The 18,232-nt window shown below is 45.6% G+C and overlaps 1 protein-coding gene across 1 annotated transcript in view; it reads left to right on the forward strand.

Moving 5' to 3' along the window:
- LOC130531845 (uncharacterized) overlaps positions 1-18,232 on the forward strand; it is a 447,745-nt gene that overhangs the window by 256,747 nt on the left and 172,766 nt on the right. The window lies entirely within an intron of this gene.

The raw sequence follows: 18,232 nt of genomic DNA on the forward strand, positions 1-18,232 counted from the left end.
TAAGCATCCAATGGGACTGGAAGAAGACTTAACTTAAAAGATACATCTCCTGGATGCACTGGGACACATCATCAGTGATGTATGCTGGGTTCATAGGATGTTTTGGGTCTCACAACATCATACACCCTCGCCCAGGCGACCCAGCCGGGGTGATCAAGACCCGGATTGTATCCCAGTAGCAAGCCACGGATCTGCCCTTTTCAGCCACAGCCACCTTGTGGCTTTCTCTGCAGCTTCACTTGCAGCTTTAATGGCCCTCTTTTTGGCTGTCCCTGTGATTCCCAATCGGCCAAAGGCTTTACAGAGGGAGCGTCCTGCAAAGCCTCTACAGCCAACTTCTATGGGCTCGTAGAAGGTCCTCCAGCCCCTGCCCCTGCACTCCTCCACCAGCTCCTGATACTTGGCATGTTTCCTTTCGTTGGCTTCCTCAATCCGCTCTTCCCAGGGCACTGTAAGCTCCAGCATGATCAGGTGTTTCGAAGCCTCTGAGATGATGATCATGTCTCGCCGTAGAGATATTGTTACGATGTGCTGGGGGAATAACAGTTGTTTTCCCAGGTCAATGTGCAGTTGCCAATCAGTAGCTGTGTGGAGGAGTCCCGTTGTTATCTGTGGGCCTGCACGAGGTCTCTCTCCAGCTTTTATGAAGGAGATTGCCTTCTTCGGAGCATGATGGTGTTTGCTTTGAGTACCTGGTCGTGGCACCAGCGATAGCAACCATCAGCCAGGGACTTTGGGCAGCTGCTAAGGAGATGTTCCAGGGAGCCTCTTCCGGAGCAAAGGGAACAGGTGGGTGTCTCACTCTTTCCCCACGCATGGAGGTTTGCTGGGCTGGGGAGGGCATTGTAGACTGCCGCCACAAGGAACCGGACGCGGTAGAAGTCTGCCTGCATGATGTTTGACCAGGTAACTTTGCGCTGTAACGCGCTCTCACACCTTGTCCATGCCCCCTGTTGCCGGAGTCCCACTGCCCTACCCACTCGCTCTTCCTCCACGCCTGCTCGGACCTCCTCCTGAAGTACGTGGTTTCTCTCTTTGCCCCGGGCATGGCTGACTTGGGTCTTTGGGAAGTAGCCCAAGCCTGTTCTTCCTGTTGCCACGGCCCCAACTAGTGCCTTTTGCCTTAGGCGTGACTCAGCCACATCCACTGCCTTTTCTGCCTTCCACTTCCTTCCTGTCTTCACCTCAATCCCGGCTGATGACACCTTGCAGTCCCTGGAGTCTCTGTACTGTAGGGCTTCTCTTGTGCGTGCCACCTTAAATTCTTCAGTAAGCCCACTGAAGGGTAGCTGCAGGGTGTTACTTGTCCCATACAGTGCAGCACTGTTGAGGCTGTGAGGAAGACCCAGCCATCTGCGCAGAAAGCTGCTGATCTTCCTTTCAAAGGATTCCACTGTTGTTACTGGGACTGCATACACGAGGAGAGGCCACAGGACTCTGGGAAGGATGGAGTACTGGTAGATCCAGGCTTTAAATCTACCAGGCAGGCCAGACTTGTCCACCTTAGTGAGCCACCCTCCAAGCTCTTCCGTAGACTTCTGGATAGCAGCAGTGTCCTTCAGGCTGGAGTCAAAGAGCTTTCCCCGGCTCTTGACTGGTTGCTCCGTTATCGATGGAATTACAGTTCCTGGGATTGAGAATCGGAATTTGTCCACCACTTTCCCCTTCTTCAGTACCATGGACCTTGACTTGGTGGGCTTAAAACTCATCCTAGCCCATAGGATGAGTCTCTCCAAACCCTGCAAGATCCACCTACACCATGTAGGCTCTTATGGGGGGCTGTCGAACCTGTTATTATTCCTTTCTCAAGGCGATGCCAGTCTGAGGTTACTGACCCTGATGTCACCCTGAGCCTGAAGTTATTATAGTAATCCAGAATCAGGTCCTTGATCTTACTGGGAACATGGTGTAGGTGTAGCGCAAGCTCAACTGGCTTGTGTGGGATGGAACCGTAGGCGTTAGGCAGGTCCAACCACAAAACCGCTAGTTCTCCTTTGCTCTCATGGGCCTCTCTGATGAGCTGTGTGACTACACCATTGTGCTCTAGACAGCCGGGGACTCCAGGGATCCCACCCTTCTGCACTGAAGTGTCGATGTAGTTGTTCTTGAGGAGAAACTCGGTCAGTCTTCGGGAGACGATGCTAAAAAACACCTTCCCTTCCACACTCAGTAGTGAGATAGTCCGAAACTGGTTGATGTTTTTCGAGTCCTCCAAAGTCCCTCAGCACACCTCCACTGGTCGGCTACTCTCCCCCTTCGCCAGATAACTTTCAAGGCCTTCCACAGATGCCGGAGAATTTCTGGACAGCGCTTGTAGACGAGGTAAGGTACACCACTGGGGCCCGGGGAAGATGCAGAACGGGCTGCCTTGATGACTTCTTCAACCTCCTTCAAACTAGGCTCTGCCAGCTTGAACTCTGCCGATGGTGGGGCAGGGCTGATGAGCGCTCTGTTGGGTCCTAGGTCTTGACCCCTCAGTGGGTCGCTCATGGTGTTTTGGAAGAAGCGATTCATTTCCTCCCTTGAGCACTCAAGTCGGCCACTCCGCTTGTCCCCGAGCAGCTGTTTAGAAAACCGGAAGGGATTGGCAATAAAGGCTGGTCGCTTCCTGGCTCTCTCTCTCCCGCGCATCCTGTGCCACTCTGCTCTGCGGAGAGTTTTCAACTTCTTCCGCAGGATGTTATACAGCTCTTTTAAAGATTGCTTGTCCCCATCAGAAGCTCTCTTGAACTGTTTCTTGAGGGTTCACAGCTCCTTGCGCAGTTGGTGTATCTTAAAGGACCTGCGATTCATGGTGTAAGAGGTGGTCTCAGTGTTGCCCTTCTCGATCCGTCCAAATCTTTCTGAGCCATAGCTGACGATGATGGTACTTATCGCCTGGAGTCTGCTGTCGACATCTCGTTTGGCTGTGGCTTGGATGATGTTGGACACATCCTCATCAAACTGCAGCCACTCACTCCGTCTATTTGCTGGGGGCCACTTAATCCACTGCTGTTGAACTACTCTGTTAGGGTTGGGAGGCTCCGGTACGTGGAGGGACTAGGATCTGTGGGTTGCCTCCTGTCCAGGCTCCTCCTGCGTCTCACCAGGTCCAGGACCTGTGCGTTGCACCTCAACCTCCCGCTCCAGACATTTCATTCTGGCCTGATGGATCTTTAAGTCACGCTGGTTCTTGCACAGCTTGCTGCAGATACATGTTACTGTCGTAGTCATTTCCATTGCAGGGGTCATTAACGTTAGGTCCTTCCGATTGGAGCTATCATCCTCCCCCCCTCTCGGGATCTCGTGGGGGTGTTTCTTTGTAGGGCTTTCCGTAGCTTGTTTGGGTTCCTTCTCGCGAAAGATACAGGCTGTGGTGCTAACCCATACTGTCCCGGGTGCCGTCTTTCCGAGCTGCCAACTGTCTTTCCAGTAGTCGACCAAACTGTTCTTGGTTGTCACCTAGTCTTTCCTAGGGGTCACTGGCTCTGCCAGACGTAAACTTAAAAGATACATCTCCTGGATGCACTGGGACACATCATCAGTGATGTATCCCAGAAGATGAGGTCATCCAAGAAGAAGGACTGGATTGGACTGAATTAGCATCAATAATTTACATATGTGTTTCTATAAAAGACTGGGCCAAGGGATAGTTAGGTTGTCAGACTTCATGCCCTGGCAATGGACTCTGTTATTGTAGGGTTATGAACTGGCCCAGGGCTCTGTAATATTTGTATCTTGGAAAGACTGTCTATTAGTTTACAAAAAGGCCCTTCGCAAGGCTAGAACAGCTTATTTTTCTTCTTTGATTGAGGAAAATAAGAACAACCCCAGGTTCTTTTCAGCACTGTGGCCAAATTAACCAAGAGTCACAGTGTTTTAGATCCACGTATCCCTTCTTCCCTTAGTGGTGAAGACTTCATGAGCTTCTTCACTGATAAAGTTCTAGCTATCAGAGAGAAAGCTAACCAGGCCATCCCAACAACTGGACCATCACCAGATGTGCCGACTGTGGGAACATACAGGTTCTCCAACGAGCCCTTAAGCTCCTTCAGCCCTATATATTTTTCTGAGGCGTCATTGCTAATTCAGAAATCCAAGACCACCACGTGTCTTTTAGATCCCATCCCAACACACCTGTTGAAGGATGTTTTACCATTGATAGGCAGTTCTATCCTGGACCAGATCAATGGTTCTTTAGTGTCAGGTTATGTACCCCGGTCCTACAAGGTGGCAGTGATTAAGCCGTTGCTTAAAAAAACATCACTGGATCCTGATGTCTTAGCAAATTATAGGCCAATATCCAACCTTCCTTTTATCTCTAAAGTTCTAGAGAAGGTGGTGGTGACTCAGTTACTGGAGCACCTGCAGAGGAACAGCCTGTTTGAGATGTTTCAGTCAGGCTTTAGAGCTCACCACAGCACAGAAACAGCACTTCTCAAAGTCACTAATGATCTTCTCATAGCTTCCGATCATGGACTGGTCTCTATGCTGGTTCTGCTGGACCTCAGTGCTGCTTTTGATACAGTTGATCACAGCATCCTGTTACAGAGACTGGAACATGTGATTGGGATTAAAGGGACAACACTAGACTGGTTTAGATCATACTTATCTGATAGATACCAGTTTGCCCATGTCCATGGTGTTCCCTCCTCATACAGTAGGGTTAGCCATGGAGTTCCTCAAGGTTCTGTACTCGGACCAATCCTTTTCACCTTATACATGCTTCCTTTAGGGAACATTATTCGGCAGCATGGGATAAATTTTCATTGTTATGCTGATGACACTCAGCTCTATTTATCCATGAAACCCGAGGAGACAGAGAAGTTAGTGAAGCTCCAGACCTGTCTTAAAGACCTAAAGTCCTGGATGTCTTCAAATTTCCTCCACCTTAACCCAGGAAAAACTGAGGTCATGGTGTTTGGTCCTGAACCTCTCAGGGATAGATTAGATCACATGATCACTCTAGATGGTATCTCATTAACATCTAGTCTCTCTGTGAGGAATCTAGGAGTAACTTTTGATCAAAATCTCTCCTTCAACTCACACATTAAATTAGTCTCTAGAAGTGCCTTTTTTCACTTGAGGAACATCACAAAGATCAGGAAACTACTGATGCGGCATGATGCTGAAAAGTTAGTCCATGCATTTGTTACTTCCAGGCTGGACTACTGTAACTCCTTATTATCAGGGTGTCCAAACAACTCTTTAAGAAGCCTCCAGTTGATCCAAAATGCTGCAGCCAGAGTTCTGACAGGTATTGACAAAAGAGATCACATTACTCCTGTACTGGCGTCGCTTCATTGGCTGCCCGTTAAATTTAGAATAATTTTTCAAACCCTTCTTTTGACCTACAAGGTCCTCAGAGGCCTAGCTCCATCCTACCTGGAGGAGCTAGTGATACCTTACCAGCCCAATAGACCGCTCCGCTCTCAGAATGCTGGTCTACTTGTGGTTCCCAGAGTTTCCAGGAGTAGAATGGGGGGCCGAGCATTTAGCTACCAGGCCCCCCTGCTATGGAACCATCTCCCTGTCCAGGTACGGGAGGCTGACTCCATCTCTACTTTTAAGATCAGACTCAAAACCTACCTCTTTGAAAAAGCTTATTGTTACTAATTCAGTAGTTCCAGTTACTATCATAGACAGACAAATTATCATACCTAGGGGGTCGTCTAATCGTTAGGTCACATCTTAGTTATGCTGTTATAGGCCAAGGCTGCCGGGGTCCGGAAACATGATCACCTGACAGGCCTCTGTCACTCCACTGGGTCATGGTTTCCTCTCCTTTCCTCTCCTCATCAAGCAGACTAGTTATGCTGATTCTTGTGTAGTTTTTCTGCTTCCCCCGCCCCCTCTATTTATTTACAGGTATCGCCGCCCTCGGAGCTGCATAATGACCTCCGGCCCCGCTGAAGTGATTGTGCATCGTATTTTTTGTGTGTGTTTCTGTGCTCTGTGCCTCTCCTCTCCCTCTCCTCTCCTCTCCTCTCCTCTCCTCTCCTCTCCTCTCCCCCTCCTTCTCATTTTCCTCTCCTCTCCTCTTCTTTCCTCTCCTCTTTCCCCTCCTCCTCCTTCTCCTCTCCTCTACCCCTCTCCTCTCCTCTACCTCCCCTCCACTCTACTTCTCCTCTCCTCTACCCCTCTCCTCTCCTACCTATCCTATCCTCTACCTGTCCTCCCCCTTCTCCTCTCTCTTTACCCAGCCGGCCATCAGCAGGAGGGTCCCCCTACATGAGCCTGGTCCTGCTCAAGGTTTCTTCCTGTTAAAGGGGAGTTTTTCCTTGCCACTGTTGCTTGTCTGGGGTTAGGCCCTGGGATTCTGGAAAGCGCCTTGAAACAATTTTGATTGTATAAGACGCTATATAAATAAAGATTGATTGATTGATTGATTGATTGAATTCATTCTATTTGCTAAATACATTTTGAAATTGGCATTTGTTTTCTTGAAGTCTTCATTCAAAGAAAACGCGGATTGGCAGTGACACACGAGAGGTATTGCAATCCAACAATTTGGTGACCCCGACGTGATGAAGACAGAGAAGTCATCTGAGGCAAAGAATTGAACAACGGTCACTTCGGAGGACAACTGATGACAAAGGGATCCCTAATAAAAGGTAATCAGACACCTGTTTAATCAAAAGCTCTGCACATTGGCAATTTCCAAAAATTTGTCGTCACTGTCAATTTAAGTTTCCTAGTTATAAATTCCAGATACAAACATCGCAAATATTGAAACGACTGCAGTAAGTACGGTTAGAGTCCATAAATCTGAACGCTTAGAGTCCATAAATTTGAACGGTTAGAGTCCGTAAATACGGTTAGAGTCCGTAAATTTGAACGGTTAGAGTAAACCGGAAATAGTACAGTGTTGTATTGCATATACAGTGCACTCTATATGAAAAAGAATTGGGTTGGGACTCGGAGCGCAGTTGACGGGACGGTTGGACGGTTTTGTGTGGGTTGGAAAAGTGACAGAGTGAACGTGAATTAAAAGGCTCTTTGTCCTTGGGAATTAACCCCCCAGAGTGGAACCGGATCAACGAAGTTTGGTCTAGAAGCTTGTTTCAGTGAGGCATTGAGTTGACCATTGGAGTCATTCACATTCAATCTCACTTGGGAGCATAGTTAAAGATGAAACTAGAATGTGGTAAATCGTGTTGGGATCAAGGAGAATGTTCTCCCTATCCTCAATCTGTGGAAGAACAGTGGAAGTGGACTCTTGATCAGGTGGTGAGTGGCATGAAAGAAGAGGACAGGGAGAGAGAATTGGATGCAATAAAAAAGTTGTGGAAAGAAGCTCAGACGGAAAAGATACTTCCCCCTCCAGAGGTGAAGGTTAATTTAGCTGAAGCATTGTGTAAGTGGGAGTCAGAAATTCACACTAGATTACAAGATCATTTGGATAATCCAAAATTAAGTTTTATAGCAGGAAAATCATGGAAAAAACAGGGTTAGAAGATAAGCGTCGAAGGATACATGTTGTGGCTGTGGCATGTGCAGCAGTGCACTATTGCAGAACTAGGGGGATCACACGAGTGCCCCATGTAGAGAAGCCTTCATTAGAAGATCCAAACCAGACACTGACACTTAACACCACTCTTTACCCATCATTACCTACTACTACTTCCCCACCCCCATATCAATTGCCAGTTTTGACTATTAACAGTGGTCAGTTAGATGTGGACAGAAATGAAGAAATGCAGGAGTTACGTGAGACAGTGTGTGAACTTTGGAGACAGGTTAGAAGGATCAAACAGAGACAGAAAGAGGTTGGAGATAAGTTAGGAAAAAATGAATTTAGAGAGGAAGCTCAGGTGGTTCGCCCTAAAATCTCCCAACAAACTATATTTAAAAAACAGGACAGTCAAAAATCTACATTAAATGTCTTTAAAACACTTAGCAATCAAACAAAACAAGTGAAAAGAGCTGATCTCTCAGGAGGATTTGCCAGGGCTGAGCGCAGGGAGGAGAAGGCAAGACTGATTTATGGCAGTGATAAAGAGGAGAGTGAGAGTAAGACAGACACCCTCAAACTTCCGGCTACATTTATTGGGGAATTGGAACTTCAAGAGCCTGTTGAATCTCAGACAGAATTATATGGAAAATATCCAGGTTCAAGTATGGAAAATTATGAATCAGAATCAGGGGAAGATAGTGAGTGTGAGTATAGAGGTTTACCACTGACAAGGGCCATAAACAATGAGGAGGTGGGTCTGTTTCAGGAAGACGGCAGCTACAGGCCCCTCTGATACAGAAAAGAGGAGGACAGGAACCAGTATATGTTCCATTTGCTATCACAGACAATAATTATTTGGTGGATAAGATGCCCCCACCTGCAGAGGGAGGCGGCAAGTGGATGTCTAGCCTTTTTAGTTTAACACAGAGCATTCAGTTGGCGATGGGAGACTTTAGAGGAATTTTAGGGAGATAAGTGTCTCTCTGGGATTTGGATAAGGTCGAGGTAGCAGCAGGTATTAAAGATAGACCTAATGCTGCACGTTTTGGGCCTTGTGCAACCAGGGTTGGTGAAGCTATGAGACAGATATTTCCAGTATCTCCAGGAGCAATGCAGAACTTAAGATTTAAGTGGGAGGAAAGTGAGTCGGCACATGGATTCCTTACGAGGTCTAAAGAGGAATGGTTGTGTGCAACAGGGTGCCATCCTGGCTCAGATAATCTACACACCACTTTGTTCCATCAGGCAATAATTTTAGGACTTCCACAATTAGTGAAAGAAGCCATGGAAGGAAATCCTGACCTTCCAGGCAGTACGGCGGATGTCTGGGAGAGACATCTTTCACACCACATCAACACATTTAAAGTTAAGCAACAGGGAAAGAAAGAGGAGGTGATGACAGTGCAGGAACAGCTCCTAAAAATACAGTTAGATGAGGCACTGAAAAAGCTTAATGATAAACAAAAGGAAGAGAAACAGATGGGTCAAAATACATTTTGAAATTGGCATTTGTTTTCTTGAAGTCTTCATTCAAAGAACACGCGGATTGGCAGTGACACACAAGAGGTATTGCAATCCAACACTAGCTTTGTGTTAATATTAAAAACATGTTTGTGCTGTTGGCTATACTAGACAGATAATGAATCAACAATTGTAATGTTTCTATAACATTGTCCAACTTTTTCCAATTTTGTTAGACTAAATCTTTCCAATTGATATGGGAAGGTGTAAATATGTTCTGAAAATCTAACCTGATCTAATCTAACCTGATCTAATCTAATCACTGATGCTTGATGTGATATAAATTTTGCATTTTGCCTACAGTTGGACAACATCCATGGGGATGCACAATGATTCCCATGAATAACAATTGTACAGCCATACAGGATTGGCCCCACCAAGTCAGGGCGCATGCTTCTGCAGCGACCGGCAGCAAGTCATGTCTTGTCCAGTTTTGTGTTTGCTTCTTTTTTTTTCTTCCATTTTTACGCACTGAATGGATCGGTTCGAGAATTTAATGTGAAGAAGGTGGTGTTGTCCCTCTGCACTGTTGACATTTTTAATAATAAAAGGCATATAGTTTGCCGTGTTGTTTTTCCTGTGGGTGGTGTTCCACTTCGCTGAAACTCTGAATGAGTTACCAAACCCGACACTCATCCAATACAGCAGAGATTTTCTCCTGCAATGGAGTAATCCTCAGGTCAACAACCATCCCTTGGATCTAATCTTTCCCAACATTAAAGGAGCATACAAATCGATCCCATTACCCGCTCTGGGAGAGGCTGACCACAACTGCGTCCATCTCATCCCATCGTACTGCACGGCTTTGAGGAGAGAAAAACCTCACATCAAATGGTTCAAAAACTGGACTGATGATTCCATCCTGATCCTTCAAGGCTGTTTTGACTGTACAGACTGGGATGTGTTTAAGGAGTCTTGTTATGATATCGACGATCTTACTGATGTTGTCAGCTGTTATGTTTCCTTCTGTGTGGACAGGGTACTCCCGGACAAAGTTGTGAAAGTTTACCCAAATTCCAAACCTTGGGTGTCTAAATCACTTAAGGTTCTGTTAAATAGGAAAAGGAGAGCTTTTAGAGGGAATGGCCTCCCTGAACTTCACAGACTAAAAAGGGAAGTGAAATCTGAGATAAGAAGAGCAAAGCAGTGTTACAAAGCTAAACCTGAGCAGAAGCTTTGTAACATTAATCTGGGTTCTGCCTGGGATGGTATGAAGACCATTACTGGCACACAGAACAGGCGAAACAGGAAGGTAGCACTGGAGGATTTTAGATGTGACAAACAACTGGCCGATGTTTTTAATAAGTTTTATCTTAGGTTTGACTCCCATGATTTTAGCAATGTGATTCAAGAACAAAAAAACAATTTAACTGACAGCGTTTCCATTCCCCTCGAAGAACGTGCTGTGGTTAATGGTTTTAAAGACTCTAGAAATAAGCCTGTGCAGAACAACTAGGCCACATTTTTCATTATATTTTCCAGTTGTCCCTCAGTCGGCAGAAAGTACCCAAAATTTGGAAACAGTCCACAGTTATTCCAGTGTCCAAACACAATAACCCCAAGGAGTTAAACGACTACAGGCCAGTTGCTGTGACAGTTGCTGTGACCTCTTTGGTCATGAAGTGTTTTGAAAAGTTACTAAAGAAAGAGGTCCTTACAAAAACTGAGCATCTTCTCGATCTGCTACAGTTTGCTTACAGGGCTAAGCGAGGTATAGAGGATGCTACTGCCACTCTGCTCAACCTGTTCCTTAAGCACCTTGAAGGTAGCAAAACACATGCTAGGGTTTTATTTGTTGATTTTTCATCTACTTTTAATACAATTCAACCACACATCTTAGTTGAAAAGCTTTTAAAAAATGTAACCTTGATTTTAATATGGTGGGTTGGATTCTTGATTTTTTAACTGATAGAACTCACCAGGTAAGGGTGAACAGTTGTTTGACTGGGGAGATGTTATCCTCTTCAGGGTCATCTCAGGGATGGCTCATCTGCTCATCACTGGGTAACGTATTGCGTCACTTCCTGTCTTCTCAATCGTTCGTTGGTTGCACTGTGCACGGTGTGTTGTATTCACTTTACTTAATATTGAACACTTGGTGTGTTGTATTCACTTTACTTACAATTTAAACACTTGGGACATTCTAGTCACCTGATAACAACAGTGAGAAACAACCCATATTAAAAAAATACAGGGCTTTGCTGACTATTAGCATTAGCATGGCCTCACTGTCTGTTTCACCCGGTGTCTTTGTTTGTTCAGCGTGTGAAATTTTTAGTTACTCCTATGCCTCCTTTAGTGAAGGGAATAGGTGCAGAAAGTGGAGTTTATTTACGGCTATGGAGGCAAGACTTAGCGAGCTTGAGACGTGGTTCCGCAGCTTGGAGTTAGCTGGAGTTGCGTCAGGTAGACAGGATAAGCTAGCTGCTGCAGAGCCGCCTAGCGTAGCTACAGCTAGTGGTCCCCCGGCAGCAGCCGAGCAGCCGACAAGCCAGGGTGGCTGGGTGACAATTCACTGGAAGGGTAGCCCAAAACAAAGGCCCACGGTGCACCACCACCCGCTTCCCGTGGCTAAGCGTTTTTCCCCACTCTGTGACACACCCGCTGAGAAACCGACCCTGGTAATTGGCCGCTCTGTTTTGCGCTACGTGAAGCCGACTCCAGCGACCATAGTTAAATGCATTTCGGGGGCCAGAGCGGGCGACATAGAAGCAAATTTATGGCTGCTGGCGAGACGTAAACATAAAGTTATTATTCACGTTGGAGCAAACGACACCCGGCTTCGTCAGTCGGAGGTCATCAAAATTTACATAGTCGGTGTGCAGCTACGCAAAAACGATGTCGGACTCCATAGCATTCTCAGGTCCCCTCCCCAATCTGGCCAGCGATGAAATGTTTAGCGGTATGTCATCTCTTCATCACTGGTTGTCACGGTGGTGCCCCGAAAACCAGGTGGCCTTTATAGACAATTGGAGCACTTTTTGGGGAAAACCTGGTCTGATTAGGAGAGCCGGTGTCCATCCCACACGTGATGGTGCCTCTCTCATTTCTAGTAATTTGGCTAATTTTATTAGACCCAAAGTGACCTGACAATCCAGGGTCCAGACCACGATGCAGAGTTGTAGTCTTACATACCTCTCTGCTGCTTCCATAGAACACTCATCCACCAACAATAACATATTTAACACTATAGAGCAATCCTTCTCAAATAGTGGGCCGCGCCCCCCTGGGGGCGATGCGGTGCGATCTAGGTGTCAGGTTCCCAGCTTCTGGGAACTCTATTGTGGTTTCTTCTCCCTGAAGGGGGCGTGGTGGAGCCACGTCTCAGCCGCAGCTGGCTCCAGGGACTGGCGCACCTGCAGACTATCGGTGATCAAGCCACCTATTTATAGGACTGTTCCCACAGCTTGCCAGCGTTGGTGTGTTTTGTCTAATTTCCAAAAACCCCGACTACACCTTCCTGGATTCTCATAGTGACTAATTCCTGTGTGGATTACTTGGAACCCGATTTATGGACTATCGGTTGGATTTTTCTCCTCGGACTACTTTTTGATCCCGCTCGGGATTGTTTGTTGTGAGTTTGCTTTTCCGACTTGGATTTAGAACTAATCGTGGTCTCCATCTCCTGTGAGTTAAATACATTCCTGTGATCCTCAATAAAGTTTCTTGGGAGACGATCTGCCTGCTTTCGGGTCCTGGTACAACAGCTCGTAACACGGTGTTGGTTCTACTGGATCTGACCGCCGCTTTTGATACAGTAGACCACCATATTTTATTGAATAGACTGAAGAACCTGGTCGGCCTCTCTGGTACTGTTCTTAACTGGTTCACCTCCTACCTTAGTGATCGAAGCTTCTTTGTAAGTATGGATACATGCTCCTCGAGAATCCATGAGACAAAGTGTGGGGTTCCCCAAGGGTCAATTTTAGGTCCAACCCTTTTTAATCTTTACATGCTTCCTCTTGGGGATGTCATCAGGAGCCATGGCATCAGCTTCCACAGCTATGCTGACGATACACAACTGTACATCGCCGTGGCTCCTGATGACACAGGGCCAGTTGATGCCCTTTTTAACTGTATTCTAGATATCCAGTCATGGATGGCAGAAAACTTCCTACAGCTCAACCAGGACAAAGCAGAAGCCTTAGTTATTGGTCCTGAAGGTCAGAGAGAGAAACTTTTTCCAAAATTGAAGGATTTTAAGCCATCTCAATCTGTAAAAAATCTGGGTGTGATCCTTGACTCTGAGCTTAGTTTTATTCCACACATCAAAAACATAACCAAGGTAGGTTTTTACCACCTGAAGAATATAGCCAGAGTCCGCCCGTTTCTCTCTCAGGCCAGCACGGAGGTGCTGATGCACGCTTTTATCTCTTGTCGTTTAGATTATTGTAATGCCCTGCTCTCTGGTCTTCCAAAAAAGAGCATCACAAACCTACAATTATTACAAAACTCAGCTGCACGAGTGCTGACGAGGACCAGAGGGCGGGAGCACATCACACCGGTTTTAGAATCGCTGCATTGGCTACCCGTGCGTTTCAGGATCGATTTTAAGGTTCTTTTATTAGTTTTTAAATGTCTTAATGGTCTTGGCCCGACTTATTTATCTGACCTGCTTTTATTCTATCAACCCTCGCGGACTCTGAGGTCCTCCGGCACCGGCCTTTTAACCATTCCACATGTAAGCACTAAAACGCACGGGGAAGCGGCCTTCAGTTATTATGGTCCCCGACTGTGGAACAGCCTGCCGGAGAACCTCAGGGCCGCAGAGACTGTTGAGATTTTTAAAAAGAGGCTCAAGACACACCTTTTTAATCAAGCCTTTAATTGATTTTCTGATTATTTTCAATTTATTTTATGTCTTATCCTTATTTTACTTGACACTTTTACTGTTTTACTCCCTCAGTTCTTAGTCTCTCAGTTTTTAGTCTTTACACCTTTCATCTCATTTACTGTTTTAGTCTGTTGTAGTCTTAGTACTGTTTTACTCCCTCAGTTCTTATTCTCAGTTTTTAGTCTTTACACCTTTTATCCCATTTACTGTTTTAGTCTGTTGTAGTCTTAGTACTGTTTTACTACTCCAGTTCTTAGTTCCTCAGCTTTTAGCTTTTATACCTTTTTATCCCATTTACTGTTTCAGTCCTTCAGTTTTTAGCTCCAGTGTCTCCTCATGATGTTTCCTCATGGGGGCCTGCCAGGCTGGGAGATGTTTCCGGTCTACCGCTGGAGGTGCTGTCCCATTGTCGACCCTGGCCTGGGTGGTTAGGGGGCTCTGTGCTTTGGTGTGGAGCCTCCGGTCTGTCCGGGTCGGGGTGGTCTTTGTGGCGGTACCACCTGTGGTCACGGACCGTGACCTCCCTCGGCCTGGTGGGCCTCCAAAAGTGGCGTCTCCTTCGCCTCAGGTCTCGGTGCCCAGCCATGTCTCAGCTTGCCTCAGCTTGTTTATGTGTGTGGGTGTGTGTGTAAGTGTGTTGTATGCATGTGTGTGTGTCTGTCCTTTTCTTAATTCTGTTGTTCTCTTTGCTGTTTTTATCCTTTTGTGAGGCACTTTGTGCTACCTAGCGTATGAAAAGTGCCATATAAATAAAGATTGATATTGATAACACTAGGAGTAGAATGGGGGGCCGAGCATTTAGCTACCAGGCCCCCCTGCTATGGAACCAGTTCCCTTTTCCATAGCAGGGGGAAGCCTCCCTCTCTATGGGAGGCTGACTCCATCTCTACTTTTAAGATTAGGCTTAAAACCTACCTCTTTGAAAAAAGCTTATTGTTACTAATTCTGTCGTTCCAGTTACTATTATAGACATAGACATATCATACTTAGGGGGTTGTCTAATCATTAGGTTAACATCTTAGCTATGCTGTTATAGGCCAAGACTGCCGGGGTCCGGAAACATGATCACCTGACAGGCCTCTGTCACCCCATTGGGTCATGGTCTCCTCTCCTCTCCTCTCCTCCTCCTCGTCAAGTAGACTAGTTATGCTGATTCTTGTGTAGTTTTTCTGCTCCCCCCCCCCTTCTCTATTCATTTACAGGTATCGCCGCCCTGGGAGCTGCATGATGACCTCCAGCCCCGCTGACATGCTGTATAAATAGTGTATTTTTGTATGTCTTCCTGTGCTCTGTGCCCGTCCTCTCCTCTCCTCTCCTTCTCCCTCTCCTCTCCTCTCTCTCTACCCAGCCAGCCATCAGCAGGAGGGTCCCCCTACATGAGCCTGGTCCTGCTCAAGGTTTCTTCCTGTTAAAGGGGAGCTTTTCCTTGCCACTGTTGCTTGTCTGGGGTCAGGCCCTGGGATTCTGGAAAGCGCCTTGAAACAATTTTGATTGTAAAAGACGCTATATAAGTAAAGATTGATTTGATTCCTTTCTTGTGACCTTGTATCACAATATAACCAACCAAATGGTATAGAGTCCACTCTGAGGGCCCAATTAGCCTGTGGACCCCTGTACTCCTTCACAGCAATTCCACTTGGGGGATAACAAGACATTAAATCACGAGCACAGAAAAACATAGGTGACAGGACACAAATGGAACATGTTGAGATGGTGCCAGGATGGCTGAAGAAGAAAAGATCTCTAAAGCTAAGATCCTCAGAGGTCAAACGTCAGGATCTGATAGGGACAATACACATTCTTCGGACACTACATATTCCCTCCTTCGAGACTACACAGAGTCTCAAAAAATAAAAGGACAGTCAAATCTAATTGAAGGTGACAGTAATCAATAAAGTCGTACAATGTGATATACATGAGCAAAAAATGATTAAATAGGTTTGATTAGCATTTGAAAATTTAGTGGAGTATGAGAGCGAATAACCCATCTGACAGACCTCTTTCAGTTTAAAACCATCAAAACACTCTAGACAGGAACATTCTCTCACGGTCCCTTCGTTTACGGCAACCACCTATGGTACTCCAAGCCAATTTGCAAAAAGGTTATATTAGGGGAGAGTTTGGCAAACACATACGAGACACTCAAAAACAAAATCAAAAATGTCCATGGTCAGGCTGGTCGACCCATTGAACTTTACCCTGGACCTTTCCCTGCTGAAGAACCCCTTTCCCTGTTGATCAAAACAAGGAAAAATCTGAGTTCTCATAGCATCTGCCTAATGATGAAATCCCCTGAATAACTTTATTATCATAAAACTTCAGTTATATATGTTAAACACATCAAACATTGATTTTCGAATTGTAGTTCATAATCCCCTGATGAAGGATCTTCAGATTTACATCTTTGTTCAGGGTCCTCCAGCATCTTTCACAGTTCACTTTGAATTTCTGAGTCCATTCCAACATCGCTGTCACCCCACTGCAGATCCCCAACTACTGTACTGGAAACAGAGAAGAGAGGTGCCAGTATTCTTGCAGCAAAACATCGATTTCTTTAAAAAGGAGTACAATACAAACATATCAAAACATCACCATTAAGAAGGTTATGTGATCATTTCCCCCCTTGTCACTGGTATCACAACAGACGAAACGAAAACATAAATGCCATTAAATATAAAAGATAACATAAGAATATATCTCAACCGATTATACTGGATATTTATCTACCATGCTGTCGGAAATGTCTTCCTCATCTGAATAATCTGAAACTTTATTGCTTAAGAGCAGCATCTGAGTCTGATCGCCAGGCAACACCACACCAATCCAACGTAATATCATTGCCTTGGCACAAGTTAATGCCAAAGTACTGAAACAAAACATCACACCTAGTGACACTACGACTGCACTAAGAACCTGAAGCAACATAGCTCCCATTGAACCAAATTTGTCCTGGAGCCACGCCGTTGCTGATGTTCCTGTGCCTTCAAAAGGACCGAATGCATCTCTTATTTTCTTCAAAGCATCAATCACGCTCGTTATATGATCACAATTGTCCAGAATCAAAGTAAAACTGGCATCTCCTGTCAGATTCAAAGACACACAAACCCCCTTCTTTGACCAAGATGTAATCTCAAGCCATTTCAACAGCGTAAGTCTGTGACTCTCTGTGTTGGAGAGATGTTCAAAACCTCTTATAGTTTCATTAGCAAAGCCCTGCAAAGTGTAAGTAATATTGCTGAGGTACTGGTGGAACAGAGGTCACAGATGGAGATTGGTATGATTGACCTGGTATATGGTTTGGCTGCACTTGTGGTGTCTGATCAGGTTGGCTTTCCATCACTACTGCTTGTTTTTCTCCTTCCATTTATTATCAACCATCTGCATTTGGGTAAGTTTTCTGAGAGCTTCTTGATCTTGACTTTCCTGCTCCTTTCTACGGTATAGTTTAACCTGATGAGCAATGTGATCAATATAAACACTCTTAATCATGTTCCCAAGACCAACCACTTCTGCTATTTTACTACGCATTGGCAGTGGCAATCCCTTCTGAATTTCAGCTCTAATAATAGACTGTTCCATTTAGTTTGTGTCAGGATCACTGCCTGTAACATTACGCCAAGTTTGTAGAGCTCTTGAGACATATGCTCTGGGGTTTTCTTGGTCACCCAACGGTTCAATCAGTATGTTATCAGAACGTATGTTTGTTGGAAACGCATCTTTCAATGCCCCCTAAAACTGGCCTCTGTGAGCAGAAAACAGTTCAGCATCATTTACTGCTGTTGCAATGAACCGAGGCATGCCAATCTTCTGCAAAAGTTCTTCCATAGCTGACACACCAATGAGATTAGCTAAGAGTCTTTTAATGTCTCCAAAAGCGGGTTGTGTTCCAATCAAAAGTTCCTCCAGTTTCGAGAGGGGTGTGCCCCTTCCTGAAGGATAGGTGGCTTCTCTAAGATATCGGACATGTAGGACTTCTGCCAAGGTTTATATTCAAAATTTTGTCCACGAACAACAGGAAACATTTTGTTAGGATAACTCTCCTTTTTGGAACGCAAAGTATAGTCAGAGGTCATCAGCTTTGAAAACCTTCCCTTCCTTAATGACCTGCACTGTTTTCTCCATGCCCTCTAATTGTTTTTCTAACATCTTCTGAGCGTCAGGCATTCTAGACAAGCTAATGTCTAAACGACACTGTTCCATACTCTCAAGGTTTCTCAGGAAACGTTTCTCCTCAGAAGAAGAACAATTACTGTCTGAGTCTTCAGTCTCTGACCCTGAACTGTCATCGGTCAGATCTTGAGCAAACGTAGCACTCTTCTCAGATTTATTACCTCACTTTTCTGGTTTAGCCAATGTGGCGGGGTGGAGCGAGGGGGAACGGTCAAGAACAACGCCACCTGGGGAATTTCACCCCAGGAATTAACCGGAAACAGGCACGCGCA

The sequence above is a fragment of the Takifugu flavidus genome, chromosome 9 (assembly GCF_003711565.1).
Source record: "Takifugu flavidus isolate HTHZ2018 chromosome 9, ASM371156v2, whole genome shotgun sequence".
In the NCBI taxonomy this organism is placed as follows: Eukaryota; Metazoa; Chordata; class Actinopteri; order Tetraodontiformes; family Tetraodontidae; genus Takifugu; species Takifugu flavidus.